This window comes from Heterocephalus glaber, unplaced genomic scaffold (genome assembly GCF_053883595.1).
Source record: "Heterocephalus glaber isolate CG9 unplaced genomic scaffold, H.glaber_assembly_v1.0 deba00001509, whole genome shotgun sequence".
NCBI classification, from domain to species: domain Eukaryota; kingdom Metazoa; phylum Chordata; class Mammalia; order Rodentia; family Bathyergidae; genus Heterocephalus; species Heterocephalus glaber.
The window spans coordinates 11,882,636-11,904,980 of record NW_028258325.1 but is presented as its reverse complement, the minus strand read 5'-3'; the positions used below and the strand labels follow the sequence as shown (position 1 = coordinate 11,904,980).

The 22,345-nt window shown below is 39.7% G+C and overlaps 1 long non-coding RNA gene across 1 annotated transcript; it reads left to right on the top strand.

The window, feature by feature from the left end:
• Window positions 1-2,676: 2,676 nt before the first annotated feature.
• LOC147825067 (uncharacterized) lies at window positions 2,677-7,870 on the top strand. Its single transcript, XR_015441218.1, has 3 exons — window positions 2,677-2,935; window positions 6,590-6,794; window positions 6,895-7,870. It is a non-coding gene; the product is annotated as an uncharacterized LOC147825067 (long non-coding RNA).
• The last annotated feature ends 14,475 nt before the right edge of the window (window positions 7,871-22,345 follow it).

Genomic DNA, 22,345 nt, shown 5'->3' with positions numbered 1-22,345 from the left:
ACCTCACCAAAAAACATAAATAGATGAAAAATAAGCACATGAAAAGACGCTGATTGTAATATGTTACCAGGAAAACAGAAAATAAAACTACATGATGCCACCCTTTGCCTACTAGAATAACAAACAACACAAACAAAACAAAAATTCACAACTGACGATTATCAATACAAGTGCCAACAAGGACGTGGAGTAACTGGAAGGAATAGTACAGTAATTGTGGGAAACAGTTTGTCACTTTCATTCAACATCAAACGTATGCTTTATCTACAAGTCAACAGTCCCACGCCTAGGTGTTTCCTCAAGGGAGATGAAAGCTTATGTTTACAAAACAATGTACGTGTAAATATTTACAACAGATTTGTAATGGGTCAAACTGAAAACAACTCAAATGTTCTCAAACTGATGAATGTCTGTGGTACCATCCATGCAATGGCAGACTTCTTAGCATTAAAAAAGAAGAAAAAATTACTGATTACATGAGAAAACAAGACATCTCAAATGTGTTATTATAAGAGAAATCATAAGGACTACACAATATAAATCTATTATGCATAATATACTATGTCTAATTCCATTTTTATGACATTCTGGAAAAGGCAAAGCTAAAGATACAGAAAAGAGATCAATAATCGTGAAGAGCAGGGTGTTGAGAAGAGCTGACCACAAAGGAACATGGGCATTTGGGGAGGATGGAACTGTCAGATATCTTGATGGTGGGTATTGTTATAGGACTCTATAGACTTGTCAGAACTCATAGAATGCTGCACTAAAAAAGGTACATTTCAGGGTGTGACAATTAAGTTTAATCATCAGCCTCACTGGATTAAGAGACTCCTGGGGAAGTGATTGGATCACAGTGAAGCCATATTCATCCATGGATCAATCTACTCATGCTTATTGCTTACTGCGCTGTTAGGAGAGGAGGTCCTTAGTGGTGGGTCACTGCTGGGCCGTGTTGGAAGGCTATAGCTCTTCCTGGGGCTTGTCCCCTGTGCTCTGCTTCCTGGCCACCATGAAATACGCAGCTTTGCTATGCCGTGCCCTTCCCCCATGATGTTCCTGCCTTCAGACAGCGGATAATGACTGAACCATGACCACATTAAGTCTCTACTCCCTTAAGTTGCAGGTGTCAGGTATCTTGCACCAGCAATGGGAAAGCTAACAAAGTACAATGTTACATAGATTACATATCATAAAAGTCTTTGGACAAAAAAGAAAACACAAACCCCATAAGATGAAAGAAATTCCCAGCTCTTGTGGGAGAAATCAGATTTTTAACAAAGAATATGTAGAGGTCAGTTGATGCTAAGAACTGCAAAAAATGATAGAGGTATAAAAGGGACTTGGAAATGAGAAAGTATGTGTGCCCATTTAAATCGAATGGCAGTGAAATTCTCTGATGCTGTGTGTTTAGAACATAGAGTCGACTAGAATTCATTGCAGCAAGAAGAAAGTGGACATTTATCAAAACTTCTACAGGGAAGATGATGTTCTAAATTCTTTCATGGCAGAAAGAAGTAAAAAGAAAAAGAGATTTTCTTCTTTCTAGCATTTAAAACATCTGGAAAATTCACCCTTAAATGTTGTAGAAGACAGGACCTAGACCAGAGCTTTTGCATTAGCGAATCATGGAGAACCCTACCCCAGGGGGTTCCAGGTAGAGTATGAGTGACCATGAGCAAAGACGAGAACCATGACGGGCTCCCTGGCAGGTCCTTCTTGCCCCTAAATCAGGGACCTGACCTCGCCACAGGCCTCCATCAGGGATTCCACACCCTCCCCCTTCTGATTGGAGTTCGGGAGGTTAAGTGAGCAATTTCTCTTGGCAGGTGCTCTGATCAGGTGTTCTGGTTCTAAATATAAAACTCCAGTGCTCGTGTGCAGATATCCAGAAAGCTCAATTAATCCCAAACATCCCTTCCCACAGAGATATCCCAAAATAAAATCTTCAGCACATGTAAAGTGGCTTAACTGTTTCCTTGACTTAATGACTGAATTTACATTTATGAAGGTTTTTTATGAGGTGAATGCTAAGCTTTATCCCCCAGGTTCACGGGCAGCTGAGAAAATCACAGAAGCTCAAATTAAAGCTGGAGAGCTTGAAGACGGACAAACGAAAGAACTTCCTAGTCTATGAGGAGACTAAACATAGGGATTGTCTCTGTTGAGCTGTTAGGAGAGCTCCATTTCTAGAGCTATTCAAGAAGAAAAGAAATACGTTTCTCATTTCATTGACTTTTATTGATAGGCCAGAAAATATATCATATCAATCTTTAAGCCTGCTTGAAAGTTAGATACATGAATAAGTAAATAAATGAATGAGTGAAATAATACCAATGATCTGGCATGTATAAAGAACAATAAGATTTGATGGTTCCCTAAAGCATTTGCCTTAGTGTTTGATGCTATCTAGGAGACGATTGCATAGAGCAATAAACATTGAATTCTGCTAACAAATCCATGAGTGAGCTGAGTGCATTGCTGGTTCTGCCTTAGCCTTTCCTGGGGCTCCTGAACTATTTTGACTCTGGTCCAGGAGGTCTCTTATCCTGCAGTCAGCCAGCACATGCTTATTCTCACAGCAAATGCAGAGGCCAAGGGACCAGAAGTCAGCAGGAACTGTTTTTTCTGTCACATTGTGCTGCCAAAGCAAGAACAATGCCATTCCAGCTTAAAGGATAGGGGAATAGACTCTACCTCTTGATGTGGACAGGCTGCTAAGTCCTATTGCAAGGCTTGGAACAGTCAGGGTTCTCTGGAGAAACAGAACCAATAGGGCATTCAGATGATTAGATATATGGGAGAGGACTCATTAGGGGAATTGTCTCATATGATTACAGAGGCTGAGAAGTCCAACAGCAGGCTGTCTGCAAGCTGGAGACCCAAGCAAGCTGGTAGTGCGGTTCAGTCTAAGTCCAAAGGCCTGAGAAACTGGGTGAGTGAGCCAGGGACTGGCTTAAGTCCCAGAGTGCAAAGAACAGGAAACCTGGAGTTCTAATGTCCAAGAGCAGGAGAAGAAGGCCATCTTAGATCCAGAGAGGAGACAAAATTAATCTATTGGTCGTTTCACTGCCTTTTTGTTCTATCCAGATACCAGCACATTAGATTGTGCCCACTTGCACTGGGTGGGAGCAAGTCTTCATTACATAGCCCAGTGATTCAAATGCCAGGTTTTCAAAAATTCCCTCACAGACATGCCCAGAAATAATATTTTACCAGCTATATGGGTATCCCTTCATCTAGTCTAGTTGACACAAACCAATATGTGGGGTAGAGAGAAAAAAATCTGGAACATTATTTGCAGTTGATCGGCAGCACCTCTGCTGTAGTCACTCTACTAAAAAATGACAAAACAAAATATGATCATGACAAACATTCTAGGTGTAAGGGGGCATATATGAGAACATACCCACAAGAGATCAAGAAGGAAAAACTTCCCCTAGGAGATGATGTGAATTACATTTTAGATATGTTTTACAAAGTAGAGAAGGGTCAAGAACGTTTCAGACAGAAAAAAAAAAACAACCACAAAGGTAGGAAAACTTAATGTATTTGCAAGAATAGAGAAATGAGGAGCAAGTGTACAGCATATAGGGCAGAAGTTGTGGAGGAAGAAGATAGGGTAAGACTGTACTATGAAAGTACCTGGTTTTCTTTACATTTACTTGCTTATCCCTTCATCCTCCCCACTGGAATGTAAACTCCATGAAAGCAGGGACTTTGTTTCCCCAGTGCATACAATTATGTCTGGCACAGTGTAGGGCTCAATAAATATTTTTGATTGACTTAGAAAAATGATCTTATAGGCCTTATGAGAGGAGTTGGACCTTAACCCAGGGGTATTGGAGAGGGCTTAATTTGTTGATAAACAGGTGCAGGTTTTGATAAGATTTGAGTTGCAGGAAGATAACTAATGCTAGAAGAAAGGATGATGAAAGCAGAGAATGGGACCATGACAACAAAGCTCCAGGCAGAGGCAACGGGAACCATGCCAAGAGATTCATAAAACAAATGAGATGCTGCAGGTCTGTGCTTTCTGGAACAGATGTGACCTTGAAAGCTGAAGGACAGTATGCTGGAGCTTCAAACTGCCGGAGCATTTAGGGAATTCCTGAGCTTGCTCAAGATTTTACAGAGAAATTCAGCAAGATCAAGAGTTGTTGATTGAGGATTTTCTTTTACTGGGAATTGTTCAACACTTACTATTCATCTGCCATGATCTAGAAACTGCTGCAGTGCAAAGTTTTTCTTTGTTGATCTGCATAAAATTTTCTGTGTTGAGGTATTTTTCCAGTGTCAGTGGTGTGTGCCTTAGAAGGTGTGTGCCCAGAGTAACCAGAGCATTGAAGTCAGAAATTCTGAATTCAAGTTCTGCTTTTCTCCTCGTTAGCTGTATGGTCCTGAAGAAGGTATTTACTTCTGAGATTCATCATTCTCATTTATGAGATGGGGTTAACTGATTGCATCCTGTCTACTTCATAGCCCAGCTGAAATACTCATCTAAGACAATATAGGGGAAAGACCTAGCATTTATTAAATGGCAGATATGCTAAGCTCTTGACATGCATGTTCTCATTTAATCCTTATGACCATCTATGCGGCATTATAGGGCTATTATTATAATACTATTTCTCAATTATAACATTATTCTTCATTTGTAGACTTAATAACAGAGGGTAAGAGATTAACTAAATCCAGCACTACTGGACAGATTGTAAAGTGCTATTTTAAAAAAGTGTCAGTATGACACTTTTTCCTTTAGGAAGAAAATATGAAGATTTTCCAATATGTGGACCCCATCTTCTGAAATCCAAATGGTTTGTGCAAGTAACTGAAGAAAAGACAAGAAAGCAAAATGTAGCAAAATAACAAACAACAAACACAAAAGGCAAAGCATGTTTCTGTGCAGGCAGCCCTTTATCAGGTCTTGGGGCCAAATGGAAAGTGAAAAGGGGAATTTGGAGGAGGTACCTACAAGCAAGTGCTGTGGCAGCAAGTGTTGCCCGGATCAGGTCTCTGGGTTGTTTATGCACTGCCTGCAGCCCTGGTGTGCTCACACCTAGCTGGGATCTGGTCTGCAGCTTCTTTCTCTCCAGTCCTTTCCCAAAGTGGCTGCCTGGGAGCAGAAGGTCTGGAGCAGGAAGGGAAGAGCCCTGATCCGTATGTCTTTCCTGTCCTGGGGAGTGTTCCCATCAGGGACTTGGAGCTGCTTCTAGTCCCAGAAGAAGTGCTAAGGACTCAGACTGCCTTCCCTGGTGTGTTGCTGGTGAACTGACATAGGCTGGATGGTTTGAGAAACTTTCACCTGGAATCAGTCACACGATGGATGTAGTGCATGGATGTTACTTCCGTATTTTTTAAGATAAAAAATTAAAAACAGCTTCTATTTTCCTCAAAAAGGGAAATGGTGGCAAAGTGAATTATGCTAAATTTATACACTGGAATACTAGGGAGACATAAGAGAATGAGAAAAATGAACTGACATGAAAACATCTCAGGCACATTTTTAACTAAAAAAGCAGGTCATGGAAGGGAATTATGCTATGATTGCATGTACTGCAAATTTTTTGACATATGGCTAGCTATTATATATTTATATGATAAGTAAGGTTTTATATTATATGCTGTGTTCTGAAGGTTTGTTGTCCTTCTCAGATTTATACGCTGAAATCCCAAACCTCAAGGGGATGGTATTTAGAGGTGGGAATTTTGAGGTGGGAGTGATTAGGTCATGAGGGTAGAACCCTCCCTATTGGGATTTGTACCCTGATAAATAAGATTCCAGAAAGCTACCCTGAAGTTCACTCTGAAGACACAGAGCGAAGGCTGCATGTATGAGGAACAGACCTTCTTCAGGTATCAAGTCCTCTGATGCTTTGATCTTGAAATTCCAAGCCTTGGAATTATGAGAAATAAATATTGTTTCCAAGTCACATAGTTTATGTTATTTCTCTAATAGCCTTAATGGACTGAGACAGTATATAAGTGCATAAATGCAATGATAAAGTTATGGAAAAATATGTACCATGCTGTTAAGAGTAACTTATTTGAGAATAAAATGATTCAAAGTCAAAATCAAAACTAAAATCTTTCCAAGCATGAGGGAGTTTTTTTTTTTTTTTTGAACCAGGGATTGAGGGAGTATTTTGGGGGTGACAGAAATTACCACTGGACTGTGGTAAGAGTTGCACAACTATGTATGTTTATTAGAAGCTGTTCAATTGTACAGTTAAAATGAGTGAATTTTATAGCATGTAAATCATACCTCAATAACTGTGTTTTAAAACAAACTTCTAAAGTGATTTTTATGTGCACCTAATTTGAGAAAACCCAGCTGTAAAATTCTTTTTTCTAAATCTCACCTTTCTTGGTAAATGAATATATATTTACCCTTCATTAGGAAAGGTAATAATAAGAGGAAGAACACATGGTACAAATCAAAACGACATAAACATTTCTACAAAGTGTTTATTACTTTATATATTTAAGGATTAATGAAATGAAAATATATCAGAATTAGAGTCCCTTAGAGAATTTTAACTTCTCTCAAGGTAAATTACAATGTCTGACTTTGAGTTTTACTTCTCAGGAGTCTGTGACTGAGCAGCATCCTTGAAAAAAACCATGCCTAAGAAAGGCACGCTTGGAGACATGGAACTTACATGGCATTTGAAGGCACTCAACCAATGCAGAATCAATTCCCTGTCCTAACAAAGGAGCACAAGATGGGGAAATGGTGCAGCCTCCATCCAGTCCTGAGCTGTCACCTGACGTCTGAAGACAGTATTTCTCATGTACGGACAGCGTTCTTGTCTCCATGTTCTTTGTTTCCTGTACTTTTTATGTTATACCCTTCTTTCTTGCTGCAACCTAATGAGACTCCATATCTTGCAGGTCAAACCACCTAATTCATCTAGCCCAGGAAGTCACCCCAGAGCCCTAAGAAGAGGGCCACTAAGGATGGTTCCTACCAATCATGCTGCATTTAATATGAGCCTGTTTGAAATAGGCTGTACATACAGACTTGTATGTCCTTGGCTCCTTCTTTTCCACTTGAGGTGGCTACTATTTCTATCAGTATTCTCTTTTTAGAAATGAGGAAACTGAGGCAGAGTTTAAGTAGTGGGCTGAGAATTGAGCTGAGGCAGTGTTGGCCCAGAATGTGCATACTCACCACTGAACCACTGAGCATTCTACCCCTAGTCAATATGAGCTCCACATCCTTCCTGGGTTTTCTTCATGATACAGTTCCTTAAGAATCTTCCAGCTGCTGGCAAGGTCAAATGAGGTCACTGCATACTCTTTTGACTTAGCTTGAAACTCAATAATTCAAAAACCTTCACCATAGCAGACCTTGCCTTTCCTCCTGCAATTTGCATAACAGAGTATCTCACATTTCTTGTGCCTTAACTCAAGGGAGCTAAATGTGCTCTGCAGTAGAAGGAAGCAAAAAATAGAGGAGAATGTAGCAGAAGGAAGAAAACTTTAATATCTGACCTATTTTCTTTTTTGGTGTTAGAAACAAGTATGACTTTAGAAGTACAAAGTGTAACTTGGGGAACTATGAAAACTTTAAACATTTGAGTACAGTTTTGGAGACAATTCTTCCAATGGAAAATATTTTCTTTCTTTTGGAAGTAAAACTTTTTTCCTTTTTAAAAATGCAAATTTGCAAGGAAAATAAATGTAGATGACTTTGTTAGCATCACAGTGTGAATGAGTGTATTTCTGTTACAGGAGAAAATTAGGTGCACATAAATATCACTTTATGAGTTTGTTTTAAAACATAGCTATTGAGGTATTATTTACATGCTATAAAATTCACTCATTTTAACTGTACAATTAAACAGTTTCTAATAAATATACATAGTTGTGCAACTCTTAACCAGAGTCCAGTGGTAATTTCTGTCACCCCCAAAATAGTCCCTCACTTCAATCCCTGGTACCAAAAAATATATATATATATACATTACTTGACTTTTGGTGGGATCTCATTCTGAGAAGTCCACTGTAAGTTCAAAATATCATGAATTGAAATCCATTTAATACATCTAACCTACTGAACATCAGAGCTTAGCTCAGTCTACCTTAAATATTCTGTGGACACCTACATTAGCCTATAGCTGAGTAAGGTCATCTAACATAAAGTCAATTTTAATAAAAGGTTGGCTACCTCATCTAATAAATATGGTACTGATAGTGAAAATTATAGTGGTCTTATAGGTACTCACTTTACTGAATATATTTTGTTTTTGCATCACTGTAAAGTTGAAAAATCACTAAGTTGAACCATCATAAGTCTGGGACTTTCTGTAAATCCTTCATTCCAACTATGCTTCTTGAAAATGTGCAGTGCATTCGAGAGAGTGTCATTATTGTTATCATTGCTACTATATTGTGGGGCAGAGAGAACAGTGGTCATAAAGCTAAACATTCACAGGAGGAGGGAAGAGTAGTCTAGGGTTAACAAGGATATTTGGGGAATAATGAAGTTAGCCAAGAATAATGGGCAGATAAGGGTGGCTGAGCATAGGCAAAGGTAGCTGAAAGTAGATAGAGATGGATAAATGTAAACTAAGGTAGACGAGGGAGGCTCGTTGAGGGGACATCAGGTAGATCATGGTTGGTGAAGAAAGAGGAGGATAGTTGAGGTGGGAAGGCTTTGCGATGGTGCACGTAGAGTCACCTGTAAAGGGGAGGAAACAGAGCATTGGGTTTGACTACTACGGCGAGGTCATGGTGGGGAGTGCCCAGACTGAGGTAAAGTAGACTTCACAGCGGTACAGCCTGGGAAGGCACTAACAGCTTAGGACTTGATCAGACATTGAGGGTGGTTACAAAAGCTAGAATCTGTTCCTAAGTAATGTCTTAGTGTGTCGTTAGTCTACAAGCAACAAAAAACATCCAATTTCTCATTTTTCCCTTATTCTAAAATTTTCATGCTGTTATCAATTGACCTATCTTTTGCTTGGGCTGTGCAAGGGAGGAAGATATGATTTCTCTATAAATTGCTATCTTTGCTTCTAGTCTGATGAACTGGCAACTCTTCCCAGAGAGGTGAAACTGGGTGGACTACAAACAGGTCTAAAATGGGAGATCCCTCCTCCTCCTCCTCCTGCCAAACGTGAGGGAGTCAATAATTACAGGCAAGTAGGGTTCCAGTCTCAGAGATGCCTTGGTATTTCTGCCATATTTGTGTCACAGGCTTCCCATAAAAGTTTGGAACAGAGAGGTTAATTTGCAGAAGTGTTTTCTCTAGGCTTCATGCAAAGATGAAGTGACTTTTCAGAAAATACATGTCTGATTAAAGTGCTGTCTGCTCTAAGCCTCCCAGGGTATCTCGCTGCCCATGAATAAAGATCAAGTTTCCCTGAACTTGTATTCCTTGGCCCTAGACTATCTCTTTGGTTCTTCTCTCTCATTCTTCATATCTAGCACTCTGGATATGCTTTCTGGATCAATCTCTCCCAAACAGATCCTGGGTTTCCCAGCCCCACAATTTAATTTCCCTCCTGATATAACTACCATGCTGGACACTTTGGATCTCATTGCTGTCCTGTAAGGGGCAGGAGCTCCATTCCCAGGGTGCCCACAAGGTGTAGGGATCTGATGCTGTCATTCATCAGGGTATACATGTTATTTCTGCAGAAAGGTCTTCATAAAATCAAGTATGAGTCTGATACTAATTTACAGCCTGTATATTTCTATTTCTAAAGTAAGCATTCTAAGTGTCAACTACTTATACACACACACATCCCCATGGCTGCACTGCAAATGTGGGGTTTGCCTATGTTGGATGCCTGTGGGGGTCATAATTTTAATATGTGTCACAAGCATCATCAATTTATTTCCTGGATGCCATTTTTACAGCTTTTCTGACTCCTTCCCTCAAACCAGCCTGTGTGCTGACTCACTTGGTTATGTGCTTGAGATGTGAGGAGTCCTCCTTTCCCCATATGCTTTGTCTATCCTGGATTATAATTCCAGAAGAAGGGCTAGCTATAAATATGTACCTTTCAATTTGAAAAGGCACTCTAAGAATTCAGCAGCTGGTCCAGGGAGGCTAGAGGTGAGGCTTCCTAAGGCAGGATGAAAAAGGTACACAGCCACAAAAGCAGTAAGGCTTCATGGTGTGGATGTTTTGCATGCTGAATTTTTGTTGTGCTTACAGACTCTGTGCTTTCCTTTAGGAGGCAGGAGGGAAAAGAGTCCTCAGCATATATAGAAATAACAAATGCCCATACATCTCTTATTCCAAGGGAGAGGGACAGGCAAGATCTGCGAACTACCTGCTTTCTGCTGGCTAAGCAGGAGAGAGAGGCAACAGCTGCCTCCCCCTGGCTCTGCTGAGCTGGGGCACAGCTTCATGATTTTAAATTCCAGCCAGAGTACTTCTTGTGAATGTCCAGGGTATATCTGCCCAATTTTTTATCCAGACTTCGGTCACCTTGCTTTTCTTTGGTAGTACTTTGTGATCTATATGCAGTGGTGATTTTGTGAGATGGATACACAGTAGTATTGCAAGTGTGCTGGAATCTTTGTTCAGAGGAAGATATATCATGTTTCCATGCCAACAAAGTCCAAGAGGCAACTAATATAACCTTTTTCCTCTCCTCTCCACTCCTCTCTTTCTTCCTCCCTCTGTCTCTCCCTTCCTCCCTCCTTTCCTTCTATCCCTCATTTCCTTTTTCCTTCCTTTACCTCCTTTCTTTGATAGTACTGATTATTTTTTTTCCAACACTCAATTGTATGGATCTATGTAATGTGCAGTTTCCAAGGGTGGGGTTGATTCTCTCCAAATACAATGGAAAAGAGGATTCAGAAGGTCTATAGGGAAGGTCTATATAGTTCATCACTCAATTGGCATTATGACTTTCAGCTTTTAATTTTGTTTTTACATATCTGCATATGTTTTTTTAATTTTTCCTACCACAAAGTTACATATAAAAATAACTTCCTGAGCACTAATTCTACCCAGACATTGAACATAAAATGATAAGGACATCAAGGGAACTTTCAGCTGACGGTGTCCACTTCCTCACTGGGTCTGCAGTGAGCTGCACATGTAGAGGATAAGAGAGCAGGAGTCTGGGCAGGCTGCTTTAGTAGACACAAGGTCAAGGGGTAAGTGAGATCACCGGGCACTGACTCGGTGGATTATAACCATTTGAAAGATACAGACCATGCTCTTGTGTTTTTATCCCTAGACCCTATGCAAACTTGCAACATACAGTACTCCTTTTTATATAGCAAAGCCTTAGTAAACTTTTACAGATTTGGACCGAAAGGGGAGCTAAGATGCCCCCTTATCTCTGGCTCACAACACTTGTTTCCTTTGCCACTTATCCATCCTATACCAGTTATATTTGGACTTACTGAGTAGGGCTTGATGGATTTCAGTTATAGGTGACAAAAACTCAATTAGAATTGCCCTGAGAGGAAAAAAGGAAATGGGTATTTTCTCACAAAATTGGAAAGTCCAGGGAGAGAAACTAGGTGGAAAAGGTAAATCAGTGTCATCAGGATGTAGGGTTTCTTTCCCACCGGTTTGTTTCTCTGAGGTGAGGTTAATTCTCTCCATGTGCTGGCTGTCCAGCACTTCCAGTTTACTTCTAAACACTAGAGAAAGTGTTTCTTAGTGAAGTAGTCCCTCAAAACCATGTTGGGATTGAGTCCCTTTGTGTAGGTTTCTACCATTGCCTATCAGTGAAGCAGTCACCATCACCATGAGGATAGAAAGCTTCGACTGGCCACACCAGAGGTTTGTATTCAGCTGGAAGGCAAGAGTGAGAGTCGGGTCTGTCCAAGGTCAAGGATTCCAAGATGCATAAAGGTACAATTCCCAGTGAGAAATGTAATTGTGCTGTGTACCTACAATGTACCAATGAAAGAATTTAATTAAAAAAAAAAGTCAAGGATTCAAGTTTGGGGAGGGTGGCTTTTTGAGGAAGACTTGGGTGCCACTAGAATAGGAAATGAAAGTAGAAGCTAAACAGGCAAAGTTGAATAGTACTGCCCAAGGCATCTTGGCCTCCCCACCCCCTCCACTGCCCATCTTTGCTGGGACTATTAAATCTTGGATTATTCAGGCCACCAAAGAGGGAATAAAAGACCAGCAACTCACCTGCTATATATAAATTGGCTCCTTTTCTATATTTGATGGCACTGATGAACTTCAAAGTGGCATTTCTTTGCATGTGGCCAGCTGTAAGTGGTTGACAGTTAAGGCCAGACGCAGTAATGACTAACTCAGAAAGTCCATTTTCATACTCTGTGGTTTGTCCATTCGCAAAGATGTTTATAACCACTTAGAGTAGCAGCTTCCGGGCATTGGGAGAAAACACCACTATCATCCGACATTATGATTCTAATACCAGTAATTGGGGAAGGAAGCATAAATGATAATAATCTGGAGAAAAGCCATCTGTCCTCATTTCCTGCCTGTCTACCAGGCAGACAAGAAGCGGGGAATAGGCACTTGCATCTGTCCCTCGTCTCCATCAACACAGTCCCTGTTGTGGTTTCAGTCTTCAAACTTTCTTGACTACAGTACTTCGAGGTCTCCCAACCCAGAGTCCCAGCCTTGTCCCCACAGTCCCCTGATGTTTCAGTGATTGTTGGAAAGCAAGGCCCAGCCCACAGCCAAGGCCTGCAAACCTAGTCTCGTCACTCCTGTCGCTCCCCTTGTTTAATTCTGGAAGGTGTTTCTCAAACTGCCATTATTGGCTGCAATTTTTATTTTGCCATATTGCATGCAATACTTTCTTAATGTCTTCATATTCATTTATCTTTTTATTAGATTTACCTTTGTCCTAAGAAGGGTCTTCATTAAATTTCAATTTCAAGATGTGTTTTTTAAATTCAACATGAAGGAAAATTAAAATGAATAAATAATGATTTTTTGAAAAGTAGTTCTGAAAGAGTGTGGTGTGCTAACAAGAGTATTCATGCTCTTCTTTGAACATGAGCCCACAGGATTAAATCCAAACACAATGTGCCATTGGGTGTTCACAGACTGCCTCAATTTACCATCCTGGTTTCATCTCCTACTTGATTCTCCAGTCTCTGAATTCTCCACAATACACATGAACTGGCCTTTCCAGGCTGCGTCTTCTTTTAGCTCCTTCTTTGCCAGGCAGATCACCCTCGTCCTACAGTAATACTCCTTGGTGAAATTCCGCACAGAGATGATTGTTTCTTCTACCCGTGAATCTGTCAGTTGTATGTGTCACACTGTGTGGATTACTTGGCCGCTGTTTTCTTTCCCTCAACTGTGAGATCCCACCAGGAAGAGGAGATCTATTCTTGTCTAAATCCTTGTGCCTAGCACAGAGACACTCCCAGTGAAGATTTGCAGTACTTTTAAAGTCACACTTATTCACATCTGCTCACTTTCTCCTTCTCAGTACCGACAAAGATCAAGCTAGGAACTCCAGCAGCAGGTATTAGGGGAAGGTCCAGTCTCACTCTGTGGGTGCCATGTCTGCCCACAGAACCGCCATCATGATGAACCCTTCCAAACAGAGCTCCTTGCTGGTTTTCCTTCCTGCTGGGTTATATCAGAGAGTTCTGACTAAGCACGCTCATATATGTGATACTCTGTCTTGGAAGAGCACCAGATTATTAGCTAAAACTTTCTAAATGCTAACCGTAATTCTGTCTCTGCCTTTCTACCTGCAACAGTAAATTAAAGAGTCAGTGAGAATGATACTAGCAAAGAAATAAAGTTGAATCAACGCTAATTTATTTTAAATCATTAATTATTTGCAAATTTAAAAAACTGATTCTTAGCAAGAATCACCTGTGGAGTACTTTGCAACTGAGTCAATGTAGACTTTTACAATAAAAGTTCCAAGAACGCATTTATTATGCCTGGCTTTTCCTCCTACATGTACTTGCTCAACATCTGGGCACAAGACCTTACAGCATTGCATGGTAAATGGCAGATGCATGGCGAATATTTGTGATGTGGGTTTGCACCTATGTATTTCTGACACAGCACTGGATGTGTGGGTGGAAAAACCTACAGTGTGTGGAGTGAGCAAAGGGAAAGGGGAAACTGAGGTAAGAAAACATGTACAACACCTAATCTACACTCAGAAAAAGTCACAGCCATCCCTTACGACACTCCAAATGTGCACTGATGTTAAATTCACAGTGACTATTTGCCACTTTGAATAGTCTCAATCAGTCAGGCATGGTGGTGCACACTGGTAATCCCTGAACTTGGGAGGCTGAGGCAGGAGGATTCCTGTGAGTATGAGGACAGCCTGGGCTACATGGTGAATTCAAGACCAGCCTGAACTACATGGCAAGACTCTATCTCACAAAAGAAAAAAGGATTTTCATAATCAGTAAACACTAACAAAACAACTTTTTGTGTGGTTGAGTATGATGTCATAGTATTATCTATGACATCCTTTTAGTATACATGGTGCTTACATGAGGGATCTATACAAAGATTATCTTCAAATGAGAAAGATTATGGGTATAATTAAAGGCTTTAAGAAGTTGTCTACATTTCTGTGATGAACATAAATGCATTTAAAAATCTTTTCCTTTTGGGGGGATAGATATAATCAAAATATGTTTTATGTATGTATGAAAATACTGCATTGAAATCTACTATTTCATAAAATTAATAGGCACTAATACAATATATTTTAAAAAGTGAATAGAAATGGTCTCTTTGAAAAAAATAAAAACTAAAGAAGAAGTTTTTAAAAAATACATGTGATAATTTTTGTGCTTCTTTTGAATGCTCTGCCTTGAGCTCATTTGCCTTTCATTGGGCAGTGCCTAAAATGAGGAAATGGAGAAAGCTTGCTTTGAATTTCTCACTTCTCCTTTGTCCTGCATTTTCTTTCCCTTAAAAATATTTATTGATATCATAGGCTGCCACAGGGTCTGGCAACTTCCAATATGCTGGGGCTTTAGCCATTTTTAATGATGAAAAGGGAGCTGAGGTGGAAACACTGAAAACTCCAACTCCATAATTTCCAGGGGAGTCTCAGGAACAAACACAGGCCCTTCGCCATCACTACCCTAGAGGTGCAAGTCACCCAAGAATGCCTACCACCTCTCAGATTTTCATCTCACCCTGTTCAGAATTTAGGGTCTTAAGGGCCTCTGAGCCTAAGACTGAAAATTTTCTCTGAAGAAAATGCATCTGAAAGCCAAGTCTCCTGATAAACCAGAGAGACTATTAAATGTCATCACTAGGTAACAAACCAAGTAAGGTAACAGACTTTGGGTTGGGGTGTTCAGGGCTTTATCTGATTAAACCTACAGCAAAGACATCTTCTTGGCAAATGAAACACTGGCCAGAAATGGGAAAAGGTTTTGTTGAGTCTCCAAATTAAAAATACTGTGGACTTTAATACCTAACCTGAGTCTCCATCAACCAAATCCTTTTTCTAGGCTGTAACTAAGGGTGCTGTTCTTCCCTAGTTATTAAAGTCAGGAGTCCACTCATAGAGAGAAGATCAAATTTGAAAGGGAATATAAAACTAAAAAAAGCCACAGGATTTCAAAACTTAATCATAATAACACTGATGCCATTGCATCCTTGTTGCTGATTTATGCTTCCTACAAATAAAGATTGGTAAATTAAAAGTTTTTATTTGGCATTCATTATACATTTTCGAGGATTTGTAAATCTGGCACTTGATTTGTTGGCCTTAGGGCTGCCTTGTAGGACCTGTAAATCAGTATTCTGCTGTGGCAAATCAATTTTGTTTTAGAAATGAAGCTCAAGGGCTAAGTGAAGTGGAGAAGTGAAGGGCCATAAATACTGTGACCTCTAGATGAGAGAGTGTCATGAACAGGTCCAGTGGAAGCCCCTTATGCATCTTGGGCAAATGAAAGGCTTTGCAATTTTCTTGTTTAGTGATTATAGACTGTGTTGATCAGCTTTTTTGTTGTTAGGATGAAATCCCTGACATAAAACATAAAGGAGGAAAGGACATATTTGGCTCATGGTTTTTGAGACTGCAGTCCATGATTGGCTGGTTCTATTGCTGTAAGTCTTAGGTGAGGCAGAACATCATGGTAGAAGAGAGTGGTTGAGCAAAGCTGCTCACTTCATGGCAGCCAGGAAGGCTCCAAAGGCATCTCTCTGGTGACCCACCTCTTCCAATGGGGCCCCACCTCCTAGCAGCATACTGAGCTGCGAATATCAGTGTATTGGTCCACTAATGAATATAGTGTCGCCATGATCCAATCACCCCTCCAGGAGTCTCCTAATCCAATCAAGCTGAACCTTAAGCTTACCTGACAAACAGATCTTACATTATGGTTTCCAAACTGGGTTCCACAGGCCAAAATACAGTCCATAAACATGTTTTGGAAAGTTCACTTTAAAAAAAATTTTAGATTAATTGTCATCACTGGGACAATCAAGTCAAAATTCTAGTAGAAGTTCTGTCTCCTGGGGCTTGCTCCACCAGTTTGCCACCAGGACAGGCTTGCCACCAGGACAGGGTGAAGAGGACCCCTCCACCCCAGGCAGGCCCACCAGCTGACTGCTTGGCCTCAGAGGAGCCTCCAACAACACTCTCCCCACCCCCTGCCTCTGGCCTTTTGGCTGTGCAGCTACTTGGTTACACACTGCAGAGGCACAGGGGGACATAAAAGCCATTGTCCTGAGGGCCAGAAGTGAACAACAGAGAGAACGCCTGTCTCAGGCTCCCTGATGAAAACAAACCCACTGGAAAAGTGAAGGGAATCTCTGCAAAAAAGGCACACAAGACCACCGTGATTGGTAAGTTGGAGGGATCATCAGCTCCCATCAGAAACTGGACTTTCTTCAGGGGAAAAGCAGCTGAAACCTGCAGTAGAAACTTGCACAGTGCAACCCTGCAGGAGGACAGGGAGATCAACTTGGGACTTGCAACCAGAAATCTGCCTGAATCTCATGGGTGTGGGACTATCTTACTGAAACTCATTGACTTATAACTGCACACTGCTGCCCATGTTGTCTATTGTGACAGCAGAGACATACCCTGAAGGAGGACCTTTATTTTTTAAAGGTGATAGATTAATAACTACCACAAATTGTCATCCTCTAAGAGGTATTTGATGCTATGGTGTTGCTGATTGTATGACTTGGGGTAAGGTGTTGTGATTGATCTAAACAGTTTTCCTTCCTGGTATAATGAAAATGATTTAGCCTCAGAGTCATTAGAGACTCAAAACCTAAAGACCAGCTATATCTGGAAGACACCTCTGAGAAGCAATCATTCCATAAGGGTTTTAAATACATCAACAAAGATACTTAAAATAAACAACTTTAAAATACCAACCCAGGAACTAAACCAAGGACAGTACCAAAAACAAAAATGAGAAGGCATTTAAGCAAGTCACAAACCCAGACTTCCACCCCACAAAAGGCAATTTCTGGGGGAAATGAGGTGCAAAAGTCTAATAATCAACCATCTGGACACCCTGAACTGATAGCACAGGAAGTAACAAAACAGATGAATGAGGCCCTAGAAAAATTCAGAGCAGAAATAATCTCCCAGATAACTACAGAGATGGTGAGCAGAGTGAAAGACATGATTAGAGGCTCTAGAACAGAAACTGATAAAAAAAAAAAATAGATGAGCTCAGAAATATGCTGGAAGCCAGGAATGCCCAGCATAAGAAAGAAATGAAAACCATGATCGTCCAACATGAGAAAGAAATGGAATCCATGAAACAGATTCAAACAGCTATTCAGGAGATTAAAAACTCCATTGAAAGCATGCAGAGCAGATTAAGAGAATCTGAAGATATAATATCAGATATAGAAGACAGGATTGCTGTGAAGGACCATGGAAACAGAGATTTCTTAAAAATAGTAAGGGACCTTCTCAATTCAACAGCTGCTAGATGATGCAAAGAAGAATAACATAAGACTGATAGGAGTGCACAAAAAAAACCAGGAGAAAGTACAATTGACATTAAAAAACCTGTTCATAGAAGTAATAGTAGAAAATTTCCCAGACAGAGGTGGAGAATTGGACATACAGATAAGTGAGGCATATAGAACTCCACCCAGCCATGATCAAAAAAATCTACTCCTAGACATATAATAGTCAAGATCCCAGAAACCCAACAGAAGAACAACATCCTACAGGCAGTTAGAGAAAAGAAACAAATCACTGATAAAGGAAAGCCCATCAGAATCATGGCAGAGTTCTCAACACAAACTCTCAAATCAAGGAGAGCCTGGAGTGAAGTATTTCAAGCCCTAAAAGAAAATGACTTGCAGTCTAGACTGTTGTATCCTGCAAAATTAGCTTTAAAAATTGATGGGGAAATTAGATACTTCCATGACAAAGAACACCTGAGAAATTTCATGAACACCAAACCAGCACTCCAAACAATTCTAAACAATATCCTAGAAAAAGGCAACGAAGGTCACAACTCCATGAGGCTCAACAGAGGGAAGCCAGCAGACAAGGTAAGAAACTAAAGGGAAAGGAGGAAAAAGAAATAAAAGCCAACAACAGTGAAACATCATGACAAGGATGAGTCAATCTCTATTGATTATAACTATCAATGTTAATGGCCTCAATTCACCAATCAAAAGAAATAGGCTGAGAGAATGGATTAAGAAGCAAAATCCAGCAATATGCTGTTTACAAGAAACACACCTAACTCAAAAAGAAATTCATGGACTGAAAGTAAAAGGATGGAAAACGGCTCTCCACGTGACAGAAACCCAGAAAAAAGCAGGGGTAACAATCTTATTTGCAGACAAAGTAGATTTCAAACCAAAACTAATTAAGAGAGACAAAGATGGTCATTACATCCTTGAGAAGGGAACAATCCAAGAGGAAGAGATGACAATCCTAAATATATATGCACCAAATATGAATGCCCCCAACTATACAAAACAAATATTAATGGACATGAAAAACCAAATAAGCACTAATACAGTTGTAGTGGCGGACCTCAATACCCCATTGTCACAAATAGACAGATCATCTAGACAAAAAATTACAGTGAAATTCTAGAACTGAACCAAGGTATTGAACAAATGGACTTAATAGTTATTTACAGAGTGTTCCACCCCACAAAATCAGAATTCACATTCTTTTCAGCTGCACATGGGTCATTCTCCAAAATAGACCACATGCTAGCTCACAGGACATGTCTAACTAAATGTAAAAGAATTGAAATTACCCCCTGTATGTTATCAGACCATAATGCAATAAATCTGAGATCAATAACATGAGAAACTGCCAAACTCCCACAAACACCTGGAAATTGAATAACACCATCCTGAACAACCAATGGGTGACAGAGGAAATTAAAGAAGAAATTAGACAGTTTCTACAAGTAAATGATAATGCCAGTACAACATATAGGAATCTATGGGACGCAATGAAAGCAGTTCTATGTGGGAAATTCATAGCAGTGAATGCCCACATTAGGAAAACAGAACTCATAAATAACAGAATGCAGAACCTCAAACTCCTAGAAAAAGAAGAGAATAACAAACCCAAAGCCTGCACAAGACAGGAAATTATAAAGACCAGAGCAGAAATCAATGCAATGGAGACTAAGAGAATGATACAAAAAAAATCAATGAATCAAAGAGTTGGTTTTTTGAAAGAATAAATAAAATTGATAAACCTTTAGCCAAACTTATCAAAAAAAGGAAAGAAAAGACTCAAACCCACGCAATTAAGAATGAAAAAAGGAGAGTCACAACAGAACAAGCAGAAATCCAGAGGATCATCAATACCTACTTTGAGAAACTGTACTCTCATAAAATGGAAAACACAGAAGAAATGGAAAGATTTCTACATACATATGAATTGTCAAAGTTAAATGAAGAAGATATAGAAATTCTAAACACCCCAATTACAATGAGTGAAATTGAAAATGTAATAAAAAATTTACCAACAAAGAAAAGCCCAGGTCCGGATGGCTTCACTGCCGAATTCTACAAGACATTTAAAGAACTAACGCCATTACTCTTTAAACTCATCAAAGAAATTGAAAGGGAAGCAAAGCTTCCAAACTCATTCCTGGAAGGAAGTGTGACTTTGATTCCAAAACCAGGGAAAGACCCAACCCAAAAAGAGAACTATAGGCCAATCTCCCTAATGAACATAGATGCAAAAATCCTCAACAAGATACTGGCAAACAGAATACAGAGGGTCATCAAGAAGATCATACACCCTGACCAAGTCAGATTTATCCCAGGGATGCAAGGATGGTTCAGCATTCATAAATCAATAAATGTAATACACTATATTAACAGAGTCAAGAACAAAAACCATATGATCATCTCAATAGATGCAGAAAAGGCATTCAACAAAATCCAACACCCATTCATGATACAAATGCTACAGAAAATTGGAATAGAAGGTCTTTATCTCGACCCAATTAAGGCTATCTATGAAAAACCAACAGCCAACATCATACTAAATGGTCAAAAACTGAAACCTTTCACACTAAAATCAGGAACAAGACAAGGATTCCCACTATCTCACTCCTGTTCAATATAGTTCTGGAAACATTAGCCACAGCAATTAGAAAAGACAAAGAAATAAAAGGAATAAAGATAGGAAAGGAAGAAGTTAAACTCTCATTATTTGCTGATGATATGATACTTTACATAGAAGACCCAAAAAACTCTACCAAAAGACTTCTAGACTTAATTGACAAATTCAGTAGAGTAGCTGGATATAAGGTCAACACTCAAAAAACAATAGCCTTCTTATACACAAATAGAAGACTCATTGAGAGAGAAATTAGGCAAACAATTCCTTTTACAATAGCATCCAAAAATATGAAATATCTAGGAATCAGTCTAACAAAGGAAGCAAAAGACCTACCTCTACACTGAAAACTACAGCACCCGGAAAAAGGAGATCGAGGAGGATATAAGAAAATGGAAAGACATCCCTTGTTCCTGGGTAGGAAGAATCAATATAGTGAAAATGGCCATACTTCCAAAACTGCTATAAAGATTTAAAGCAATGCCGATTGAAATTCCAACAATATACTTCACAGAACTAGAGAAAACAATCCTAAAATTCATTTGGAACCAGAAGAGACCTAGAATAGCAAAAGCAATTCTGGGCAACAGAGACATGGCTGACGGTATCACAATCCCCAACTTGAAGCTATACTACAAAGCTACTCTGATAAAAACAGCATGGTACTGGCAAAGCAACAGACCCGAGGATCAGTGGAATAGATTATAAGATGCAGAAACAATTTCAGACACTCTCTGCCACCTCATCTTTGACAAAGGGAGCCAACCACCCTCATTGGAGGAAAGATAGCCTATTTAATAAATGGCATTGGAGAAACTGGATTTCAACCTGTCAGAGATTAAAACTAGACCTATACCTATCACCATGCACTAAACTAAGATCTAAGTGGATTAAAGATCTAAATATTAAGACAGAAACACTAAACTTGCTGGAAGATAAGTTAGGCAGAACTCTTGAAGATATTAGCATAGGAAAAGACTTTATGAACAAAACCTCAGTAGCACAGGAGCTAGCACAAAGAATCAACAACTGGGATCTCATCTCATCAGAAAGCTTCTGCACTGCAAGAGAAACTACCAACAGAGCTAAGAGGCAACCTACAATCTGGGAAAAAAATTTTAGCAGCTGTAACTCAGACAAAGGGCTACTATTTAGAATATATAAAGAACTGAATAAAATCAGACCCCCCAAATTCAAAGACCCAATTCAAAAATGGGCATCTGAAATGAGCAGACATTTCTCAGACAAAGAAGTAAAAGCAGCAAATAAACATATGAAAATATGTTCAACATCACTGGTCATTCAAGAGATGTGGATGAAAACAGCACTGAGATTCCACCTCACCCCACAAGGAATGGCTGCTATCAAGAAATCAACCAAAAACAAAAGCTGGTGGGGATGTGGAGAGAAAGGAACCCTTCTCCATTGTTGGTGAGGGTGCAGACTGGTGCACCCACTGTGGAAATCGCTGTGGAGATACCTCAAAGAACTAGGGCTGGAGGTCCCATTTGACCCAGCTATTCCCCTGCTCAGTATTTTCCCAAAAGAATTAAAAGAATCATACCACAGAAATATATGTGTACCCATGTTTATTGCAGCACAGTTTGTAATAGCTAAAGCTTGGAAGCAGCCCCAGTGCCCATCAATTGGAAACTGGATAAAGATGTGGTTTTTTAATAAAATGGAGTACTACTCATCCATAAAGAGTCATTTATAGCTAAATGGATGCGTATTGAGCCCATACTCTTTAAGTGAAATAAATAAGATGCACATGTGTAAATACCGAATAGTTTCTCTAGTGTGAGAAGCTGAGAGTGTAAATAAGGACTAAAAGGATTAATAACTAA